Here is a 10,446-nt window from a genome sequence, read left to right on the forward strand (position 1 = left end):
GAGAGAGAGAGAGAGAGAAAATTTTAACTAGTTAATTAACAAAAAAAATGGTAACATTTGATAATTAACAAAAACGGTAAATAACTTAGTTTAACAAAAACGGTAAATAACTTAAAACTTGATAATTAACAAAAAAACCCGTAAAATTTGATAATTAACAAAAAAAAACGTATATACGGAGAGGGGCGGCGAGGGGGGCGGCGATGCGCGCGGTGTTTTTTTAGGGATCGAGAGGGGACGGCGAGGGGATCGCCTCCCCTCTCCGTGACGCCGTCGTCTGCCGCCCCGTCTCGCGCTCTACCGCGACACCCTTCCTCGCCCCCTCCTTTTGCCACTGCCCTTTCGCCACCGCCACCGCCACCGCCCCCCTTCTTCACTTAATTAATTTGTTTTTACTACATGTTTTCAGGACTGATATAATGGCGGACGATAGAGCTGACCCGATTATGGACAACTATGATCCGGACGGTGAAGCACATATGTTCGGCATCATAAACGGCGATATTCTATATGTGCCGACCGGAGAAGAAGAAGATGATATCTCTTCTTATCTGAACCTTGACGGTGAAGATGAAGGGCGCCGTCAGCAAGATGATGCCGACCAAACGTCGATAAATGACGATCTTCAAATGGAAGTAGCAACCACCTCCGGCGCCGAGGTATATATATACATTGAGCCTCTGGTGATACAAACTAACTGATTTGAATAAATATGTGTGTACTAACGCGCGCGACTCTTTCTTATTTTAGCCCTCGGCCGGATCGTCGAAACAATCGAGTACGTCGTCAAAGCGTGGCGCAACCAAGACGATGAAACAAGGAGAAACATGCACCATCGAGGTTGTCGACAGTGCAACCGGCAGGCCGCTGGAGCCCCGCAAGAACGCCACCAAGTTTGTCAGCCAATGCGGAGCCATTGTTAGAGACAACGTCTCGATCACCGTCCAGGCTTGGAATGAGCCAAAGAAGGCACGAATTGATGGTTTCACTTTTGTCGATAAGAGAACAAAAAAAGATTGCTTCAAGAAGCTTATGGAACATTTCGTTCTACCTCCGGAATACAACAAATTCGATGAGGAGGGTAACAAGATTGAGGAAAACAAGGACAGGAGGAGGCTAGTCAAACAGTTCGCTCTTCATAAGATGGCCGACGCATTCCGGAAATTCAAGCAAAATCTAGCCCATGACTTTGTCAAGCAGAACAAGACTCCGGATTTCAAAGGACAATATGAGAAACTGAAACATGATTGGCCAGAATTTCTGAAGCAAAAGAAATCGGAGCAGTTCATTCAAATATCGAAAAAAAATAAGGAAAATGCGGCTAAGAAGGAGTACAATCATGTTATGGGGCCAGGAGGGTATCGCATTTGGGTGCCTAGGTTGGAGAAGATGGAGAACGAGCTGAGGGTGCGAGGAATCCGTCCAGGTACGGAGGGATGGGACCCAAGGGCCAAAAGCTGGTGGTACGGGCATGGGGGAACGCTGAACCCGGAGACAGGGGAGTGTGTTTACCGGGGCAAATTAATTAAACCCACCCAAGCCCTTATTAACGCAATGAGGGATGCTCAACAGGGGAAGATCAAGTTCAACAGAGAGAACGACGCGCTGACAAAAGCCCTCGGGAATCCTGAACACGGAGGACGTGTACGAGGCATGGGGCACATTCCGTGGAAAATAGGGTTCCCCCAGAACGATGACCCGTACGGTTACAGAAGCCGTAAGAGAAAGATGGATCGGGTAGCAGATGTTGTGGCGCGGTTGGCATCGGAAATGGATGTGATGAAGAAAACCATGAGTGTACTAGTAGCCGAAAGAGATGCAGCTCGGGTGCAGCATGAAGATCATCCAGCGGATCTCGGAAGCCAGCAGCGAAGAAGCAGCGTGGCTTCCACGGAGGCCCCACCGGCTGGTGCAGATGCACCGACGATCGAAATTACTGCACCGGAGCCTCTGGTGGTCGAAATTACTGCACCGGAGCCTCTGGTGGTCGAAATTACTGCACCGGAGCCTCCTCGCTACCCCGTGGACGATATAAAGGAGATGAAAGAATGTCATCCGTATTATCCTATCGGGAACATGTCCATGAAGGTAGCCATCGGCAGTGCTTTACCATGTTTACCTGGAGCACTCCACCACAACAACCCCATTCAAGATGGCTATGCTCGTGTCACGGTGGAGGACATAGTCCAAGGGTTTGACGACCTGGAGATTGACATTGCTACACCTGAAGGGGAGAAAAGACTTGGAGATGTCAAGCGCCATTTCATTCTATGGCAAAAGAAGTTTATCAAGTTTCCAGGCGAGGCGCCAAGGACAACAAGTCCACCCCCCTACGGTGGTGGTGGTGGCGGTGGCGGTGGTGGTGGTGGTGGTGGTGGTGGCGGTTCACCTACACCTCCGTCACGTCAGCCGACGCCGCCCCCCAGTCCACAACGTCCGGCGGGTGATCAGCCGCCGCCCCCCAGTCCTTGTCCGGCGGGTGATCAGACGCCGCCCCCCAATCCACCTCCGGCAAAGAAGCAGAAGCAGTCCTGGATTATTAACCCGGACCCTTATGTACCTAAGACCACAAAGGTACCGGAGCCATCACTGAAGCCTCTCCCCACAAGGCCTTGGGAACGTAGTGCCGAGGAAGTCGACGCGGCCGCGGCTGCTGATTTGGAGAAATGGAAGGCGGACTGCAAGAAGAAAAGAGAGCCCGAGCCCAAGCCAGTATTTTCTGATGAGCAAAAGAAGTGGGCTAAGTCATTTTTGAGCACACCGTCCCAAGCCGCGAAGAATCTGCCTAACGACTATGCACGTGAACTTCGCAGGCAGGCACTCATGTTCAAGGAGAACAAAGAGCAGGAGAAGGCCAAAAGTAAAAAAAGCGGGAAACAAGTTGCCCAGCTCGGGGAACAAAGTAAACAATCGATTGCCCCGCTTATAGTGGAAGCCTTCTGTCCGGATGCCCCCGAGATCATACAAGCTGCGGCAGCACAGGGATTGACTGTAACGAGTGCCAGAGAACAAGCGGCCAACTTAGGTATTACTCTTCGTGAACTGTTAGGCCTTGATGAGGCGCCAGTGAAGGAGGTAGTAATTACATATGTCAAGAATGGGCCTCTCGTCGAGCCTGCGCAGGAAAAGGATCTACCTCCACAAATGAAAGGTCTGCTGAAATGGTACAAGGGTTACATAAAAAATAAAAACGCCAAAGAATATATTTATGCGGAAGTTAGACATGAGCATCACTTCAAACATTACTATGTACAAATTGAACTGAGTGAATTGTTCCAGCTTTTCAATCTGCGCGAGCTCGATAAACCTATCATCAGTTGCTACGTTCTGTAAGTGATTTATTAATTTCTACCCCATCTCGTTCATATTGCCTGCACTATATATATGTCCTAACTATATTGTTGTGTCCGCTATTATACATGCAGAATGAAGATTAAGGAATGCAGAGTAAGGAACATCCATGATGTTGGGTTCATTGACCCACACATCGTTAATGGACATGTGTTGGAGCGTCACCCCGCCGACGTGGAGGCAGACCTGTGGCACTTTCTTACAAAGCAGGAACTCAAAAGTGATATTCTATTTCCTTACCATTTTGAGTGAGTGTTTCTGTCTTGAGCACATTCTCTTTTGTTTACTCCATGCATGGTATGTGGCCGGCTAATCGATGAGTTATGCATGACGTACTGTGCATGTATCGTGTCCGCAGGTTCCACTGGATTCTGCTAGTAATTAAAGTTAACACCTCAGAATGTCTCGTCCACGACTCTGTGAATATGGATCCAAAGCTTTGGGGCGGCATGAGAAGAATGCTGCAGAAGTAATTATTTTCATTCATTTGCGCTCTATATTGATCGGCCTATTTCGTTCATTTCCTAATATCAAGTAACTAATTAATAACTCTCTTGTTCATTTAATTTTCTTTGCCTCGTAGGGTTTGGAGACGGTTCGTAGATACAAAGGTCGGTGAATTCAAAAAAGAGCTAGAATTCAAAATGTTAAAGGCTAAGAATGCTGGGGATATTCAGCCACCGGAGACCAATCTATGTGGATACTATGTCTGTGAGATGATCCGGAGATACACCTCTGAGCGGGTTCCGAGTGATACCAATGCTCAGAGGAATAACCTCCGGTGGATGCTTAGTCCAGAAGCTCGCTTCCGACCACTTCAAGAGGAACTAGCTGGATGGTTCAGCAGGGAAGTCCTCCATCCTAAAGGAGAACACTATTACAAGGACGTAGAACTTTATATGCATTAAATCATGTATGGAAACTTGTTCAAAATTGTATATGGTCATCCGATGATATTGAATATATATTGTATATTCCTCTTGAATTCTTTTTGGTTCTAATTTCAAATTTATTTGAAATTGTACATTCATATGCATGTATGTAGTACCGTAGAATATATGAAACTCCTTCAAAATTAAAATAAAGCACAAAAGAAATAAAACAATACAAATTAAACAGAAAACAGGTTTAGGGGGGGGGGGGCTAAAACCCTAAACCTGTGGCGGCCTTTAGTCGCGGTTGGCCAGAAGAACCGCGACTAAAGGTCCTCCGCCCCGACGGCCGCCTGGCGCCCACGTGGACGGGCCTTTAGTCGCGGTTCTTAAGGAGCCGCGACTAAAGGTGGGGGGCTTTAGTCGCGCTTATTTGGTCGCGGTTGCGCAACCGCGACTAATGGCAGTTGCGAACCGCGACCAAAGGCCTTTTTTCCACCAGTGTTGCCATAGTTGACAGATCATCTCCTCCATTGAACACACATCGCTGCAGGCCTGAGATAAATCTAGGAATATGCAGCCAGCAATGCCAAGTTTAGAACGTGAACCCTGGTGGGTTGCTTCCACCAAAAGGAACCTAACGTCTGAGTTACTCTCGGTTTGCTAGTGAGGACCCACAGTTAGTAACCATCCTGTGTAGTACTCATCTTACACGTGACACTAGACCTATTCTTAGTTGCTACTATACTAGAAAAAATTACAGTTCCTAGTGATGCAGATGCCGGATGTGTGTCCGTTCATTGGTTTGTATCGACTGATGCATCAATTTAAGTCAATAAAGCGCCTTTTATTAAAAAAATAGAAATTTCTGGTTGCCAAATATTTATCACACCCTTAGTTCTGACCCATACCATTTCAGAATGAATCTTGTGAGCAACGACATGTACCTTAAAATGGCAAAAGCTGATTTCAGAGAATATCAAAGACTCTCCCGACTTGAGTGGAATGGCCTCAGAAAGTAAGTCACGGTCTATTTTCTCTACCACTCTATTCCAAGTGCAATCAATAAGCTAGTAAAGACTGCTATATTCTTAAATGAGATCGAGTATGCACATGTGGTATTTCAGGAACCATCTGCAGAGGTATGGTGGGACTCCAAAGAGCGCGCTCACGGCTTACTTCTTAGCTTCAGCAAATATCTTTGAACCTAGCCGTGCAGCAGAGCGTCTAGTATGGGCTCGTGTGGCTGTGCTTGCTGAGGCGGTTACAGCTCACTTTCGACACATTGGGTATGTATGCAGCTTGCAGCCTCACAGTTTTCCCTCTCCGGAATCTTCTTTTAGTGATGATCGATGCAAAATGTGTGTGCAATTCATTGCAGGGGTCCATGCTATTCAACAGAGAATCTTGAAGAACTTATCAACCTTGTTTCATTTGACGATGCTTTTGGCGGTCTTCGTGAAGCTGTAAAATTGAACAAATCATTACACATAGATATAGTTGTTGATATGATATTGAACTTTTACCAGATATGAAACGGCCAAATCTCTATTTTCTTTGGTAATTACAGTGGAAGCAGTGGCTCATGGCATGGACTGCAAAGGAGAGCCATGGATCCGTTGATGGAGATACATCACTGTTGTTCGTTCGCACCATCGAGATCGTCTCAGGAAGGATTGCTTCAACCGAGCAGAAACTGAACCGTTGGGATTATTCCCAGCTGGAGCAGCTCACCTCTTCCATCTGCCACAAGCTTGCCACAATAGGTCTTGCTCAGGTGCGTGTGTACATGCATTGCATCCATATATCCATCTGTGAAACTATAACCAAAAAATGTTTAATGGGGGGAAAACAGAATGGGGCAAGTATGGAGAACACAGAGGGCTTACACCGGCAAGTGCATTTGGAGATGCAAGAACTATCTTGGCGTGTTCATCAGGGTTGCCATGGCATCAACAGAGAGACCAGACAGACATTTCTCAACGTGGTGAAAAGCTTCTATTACTCGGCTCATTGCTCACCTGAAACAGTTGATAGCCACATCGCAAAGGTCATATTCCAGGATGTGATTTAGGAAGAACCCTCTTCAGTCCTCGTTGAAATTATTAAGCATGTTTTGTGATGGGTTCCGTCATGTTACATGTCTAAGAACCTGCAAGGACTGCACGTGAATACTTAGATGGAATAAAAATAAGGTTCCGAACGACATGATACATGCCTAAGTTGTACAAGCAGGTAACAGGCACTAGCTAGTGCACAAATGTTTACACACATCTTAATTGACGGTGCGACACTTTCAATTCAAGTCATCATTATCTTTTTGAAATACTAGTGGTGTGGGCAAGAAAGCATACGTCGCCACTATTGCATTAACACTACTGGAAAAATCACCGTTACCGAATTCTTTGTTGTTTGCCGAGTACCGGAACACGGGATCACGGTAAAAGACATGTAAGCCGAGTGTGGCTCTCGGCAGGCAGCAGGACACAGCACACGCTGGCAGTTGCTCCTGGTAAAATGTGCTCGGCAAAAAAAGAACACTCGATTTATTGGTGGTGTGTCAAAGACTCGACACGCCACTGGTTACTTACAGCGTGGGGTAAAGACACGCTATTGGTCTATTTTTGGTCACTGTTTCTCGTTTTCAGGCCCGAATATTTGTTTCTCGTTTTTGGGCCCCAATATTTGTGGCGTGGGCTTAGTCCGACGCCACTACCTCGCCCTTCTTTTTACTTAGGTAGAAACCTAGCGCATACTTTGTCTATCTCCACTCAACCCGTCTGCCTCCCAAGACTAGCCGCTGCTGCTGGACCTTGCCGAAGAAGGCTACCCCCTTGTCGTCACCATCAGAGATCGCCGCTCATTGTCACAAAAGGTTCGATCCCTACCTCTCCTTCACCTCACGCTTCGCTCCGTTGCATCCGGCCGGCCTTCCTCGTCGCCAGCCGCACCAAATTTGTTGTGTTGTTATAATAGATAGATTGATTGATATATAGTCTAGGGTGATATGCTAAGGGTGGAATCCATGGATTTACATGCTAAGTTATAGGAATTCTGTAGGAACGGCCTCGCCTCATTGCTAATCGCGACCAATATATGTTGTAGAAATGATAAATTTTAGGGTTAGTAATCCATTGATTGATATGCTTAGTGTGGATTGATAATTTTGTAAATTTAGTTCTAGAATGCATGTTATACAGTGCATTACTATAGATCATGCACATTACTGTATATCATGCGGATATTCCTGTCTGAGCCGCCGGATGCAAAATGAACGGCCAGATTATTTTCTTCAACCTAATGCCCCATATCCTATTCATGTTCTTCCCTGAAACTACCCCCACGTTCCGTCGAACTGCGCCGCTCACGGCCGGTGGCGCTCCCGCGCCATCTTAGCCACACAGGCCTCCCCTCACCCGCCATCCATGGCCATCCCTCTCACCCCTAGTGAGGGAATTTTTTTTCCGGGTAAATTGCAGCGCTCCCACACACCTAAGTTAGATCGTGGGCGAGCCTGTCCCCCCTCCCCCTCCCCACCCCTAAAGTAGATGCCGGCATGCCTGCCTAGGATGGATGAACCCAATTCTAAATTCGCGCAACATATATGTGGGTATTGTGTAGATGTAAAAGTATGATAAAGTTAAAAAAAAAAGGTTGGTAAAAACCAACACGTCGCGAACACTGAACTAATGGTACGAGTATCTTTTTTTTTGAAAGATCCAGATCGTGGTGGAATTTCATTGATTTGGAAGGAGAGAGCGGAAAACATGGTTGATCAAGTGATCGGTGGATGAAAGATTACACAAAAAGGAGGAGAAAAAGACGGCCCGGTTCATAGTGTAGGTCTATCCTCTCGCATCGCTTTCCCCGAAGGGGCGCTCGAAGTGCTTTGCTCCCACTCAGCGTCAGAGTTCAACGGTGGCCTGGATTCTGGCAATGACATCTGCTGGGCTTGCTTCCTTGCTGCGAAAAATGCAGCTGTTCCTTTCTTGCCAAATCTCCCAACATAACAGGATAATCATTGATCGGATGGCTTGCCTCTCGCTCCCTGGCTGCGCCTTATGCGTGATCATATTTATCGTGACTGAGCTTGAAGGCGTCGCCGCCCAACAGGCTAGGTTGAGGGCTTGGCAACCACGCCAACGTGATGTCGTTGCCCAGATCTTCTGGGAGCAGGGGCAGGACCAGAACAGATGTTTTGAAGTCCCCAGATAGCGGAAACAGAATTGGCAGAAGTATCTGTTTGACCATCCACGCCGCTGAAGCCGATCGTTGCACCACAGACGGTTATGTTGAAGTAGCCAGAAAAAGATCTTCATCATTGCCGGCGCCCATGGCTTGCAAATTGTCGATCTGTACCTGCAGTCCAGTGGGTCTTGGAACTGAATCGCATAGGCCGAGCTGGTGGAGTACACCCCATTGCCTGTAGCGGTCCACCGAATGTTGTCCTGTACTCCTTCTTGAATTATGCCTGCGTGCCTCTGCAGCCTTCTCCAGAGATCAAGGAACTCAGACGCGATGACACCAATGTCGCCATGCCTGAGATCCCGAATCGTCGTTTCTTAGCGTCTCTGCTACCGACCTGCCCTTGAGCTTTTAACCCATACATGCAGTTCTTTCTCTTGAGTACTGCGCTGTAGCCGGGCGACGAGTGAATCGCCCGCTCCCTTCTCTCTCCTGTCTTTTCTTCCCTCGAGCTAGATTTTTTCTGACGTGTAATGGCTTGCAGCTGGCTGACTAGACGCTATTGACCTATTGTACTTGCTCTTAACCAGAAGGAGTAACTGGTAGTAATTGATGAAACAGGGGAGCGGTGACATTGACCACACGCACAACCTCTGCCGGTTTCTGGTCTCTGTTGTCCCGCCTCGCGTCAACTATTGCCGTGCTGTCCACCACAATCACCCCCGCCCCGCCTCGGAAGTGGGTCGCTCTCACACCACACCACACCACCCGGCGCAGCCATCCCACATCGCTGCCTCCGCCACCCTCCCACATCGCTAGCTTCCCCCTCACACTCCAAGGAATCGACGAGCGCCAAAGCAGCCAGCTCCCATGGGCCGCGGCCGTGCCAGGAGGCGCCCCCCGACCCCCTCCGACTCCTCATCATCGGACGAGGAGCTCCTGCTGCCGGTCGGCGTGGAGGCGGACGATGAGGGCGAGGCGGACGATGAGTCGGAGGAGGACGACGAGTTCATACTTCTGCCGGTCGGCGCGGAGGTGGAGGTGCGCAGCGACGACCCGGGCTTCGCCGGCTCCTTCTACGAGGCCACCATCGCCGGCCACCTGCTCTCCCGCGGCCGCCTTGGTATGATTTCTAGATCGATCACCTTCTGAGAGATTGCATGGAGGAATGCACATAGCTTCACAATGGCTAATCGGACATTTTTCGGTAGAAGGCCCCTCAATGCAACCGGAAGCAGTTGCGTCATAATCACGTGGCAGTCATGAGACTTTAGGTTTTGAAATTTTTTCTCTGCCATATTTATTATTCCCTTTATATTCGACGAGAAGCCAGTCGGGACCTTCATACTAAGCAGGCATTCAAAGAAGATTTCCTTCTCTTCCTTGGTAAGAGCGTAGCTGGCAGGACCTTCATACTGCTTTGGAGGCATGTCGTCTTTTTCGTGCAAACGTTGCAGGTCCTCCCGTGCCTCAGCTGTATCTTTTGTCTTCCCATACACGCCCAAGAAGCCTAGCAGGTTCACGCAAAGGTTCTTTGTCACGTGCATCACGTCGATCGAAGAGCGGCCCTCTAAGTCTTTCCAGTAGGGTAGGTCCCAAAATATAGATTTCTTCTTCCACATGGGTGCGTGTCCCCCAGCGTCACTCGGAACAGCTAGTCTGTCGGGACCCTTTCCAAAGATTACGTGTAAATCATTGACCATAGCAAATACGTGATCACCGGTATGCATGACGGGCTTCTTCCGGTGATCTGCCTCGCCTTTGAAATGCTTGCCTTTCTTTCGACATTGATGGTTGGTCGGAAGAAATCGACGATGACCCAGGTACACATTCTTCCTGCAGCTTCCCAGGTATATACTTTCGGGGTCAGCTAAACAGTGCGTGCATGCGTGGTATCCCTTGTTTATCTGTCCTGAAAGGTTACTGAGAGCGGGCCAATCGTTGATGGTTACAAACAGCAACGCGTGCAGGTTAAATTCCTCCTGTTTGTGCTCATCCCACGCACATACACCGTTTTCATTCAACAGCTGTAAAAGTT

General features: G+C 48.2%; 1 pseudogene; it reads left to right on the top strand.

Moving 5' to 3' along the window:
* Positions 1-6,392, top strand: part of LOC119366858 — a 26,145-nt pseudogene extending 19,753 nt beyond the window's left edge.
* Positions 6,393-10,446: the final 4,054 nt, after the last annotated feature.

This window comes from Triticum dicoccoides, chromosome 2B (assembly GCF_002162155.2).
Source record: "Triticum dicoccoides isolate Atlit2015 ecotype Zavitan chromosome 2B, WEW_v2.0, whole genome shotgun sequence".
In the NCBI taxonomy this organism is placed as follows: domain Eukaryota; kingdom Viridiplantae; phylum Streptophyta; class Magnoliopsida; order Poales; family Poaceae; genus Triticum; species Triticum dicoccoides.